Below are 1,139 nucleotides of genomic sequence, written 5' to 3' on the forward strand. Positions count from 1 at the left end.
TTGTAGTCTATTTATATACTAAGTTAAGGTATGTTTATATATCCAAAGATAATAGACATGTCTAACTTGAGTACAAGCAATTATCAATTATATTAAATTTAAGTCAAGCATCAATTATGTTTATTATCGTGTATTGTTATATCACCCAAACGAGATTTCAATAAATTATTATTATTATTATTATTTTAATCTGATTTTATATGAATATCTATGTAAGTTTAATGTTCGAAACATTAATGTACAAGCATATTTTATTTATTTACTGTAACTACTCTTGTTTCTCTTCATTCGCAAGCTATATCTGTTCAAACTTTCAATGAGTTTAATTTCTCTGAATGGCGTGAGTAAGTCCAGTTTCACCTTGGTGTTTAGGATCTTGATTTAGCACTCACGACTGAGAAACCCCCTGCTCTTATTGATTATAGTATTGCTGAGTGAGCAAATATCTTTCTATAAAGCTTGGGAAAAATCGAACAAATTAAGCTTAATGTTTATGTGAATGATTGTAGCAAACAACATAAAGTAGACATTTTCTAACACTGAAAGTGCTAAGGAATTTATGAAATTTGCTGAGAATTGTTCTCAATCTGACTTTGCTGATAAGTCTCTTGCTGGGAAACTATTGAGCACGTTAACCAACATGAAATTTGATAGTTCTCGTACCATGCATGAGCATGTTGTTGAAATGACGAACACAGCAGCAAGACTTAAGACCCTGGGAATGAAAGTGAATGAAAATTTCCTTGTGCAATTTATCATTAACTACTTGCCTCCTGAGTATGGTCCATTTCACATAAACTACAACACTATGAAAGATAAGTGGAATGTGAATGAGCTACAACGTATGTTCATTCAAGAGGAAGCAAGGCTTAATAAAGGAGCAAATCACTCTATTAATCTCATGGTCATCAAAGAAGAGCTGTAAAGAAATCTGGAAAGAAGAATGGAAAAGGCAAGCAAAGACTACTAAAGATTAATGTGTCATCTGCCCTAATTCACAAAGAGGAATATAAAGGAATTAAGTGCCACTTTTGCAGAAATCTTGGATACTATCAAAATGAGTGTCAAAAGCGCAAAAATTGGTTTGAAAAGAAAGGTAAACCTTAAGTTTTTATATGTTTCAAATCAAATTTGGCAGA

The sequence above is a fragment of the Phalaenopsis equestris genome, unplaced genomic scaffold, assembly GCF_001263595.1.
Source record: "Phalaenopsis equestris unplaced genomic scaffold, ASM126359v1 Scaffold000547, whole genome shotgun sequence".
Lineage (NCBI taxonomy): Eukaryota > Viridiplantae > Streptophyta > Magnoliopsida > Asparagales > Orchidaceae > Phalaenopsis > Phalaenopsis equestris.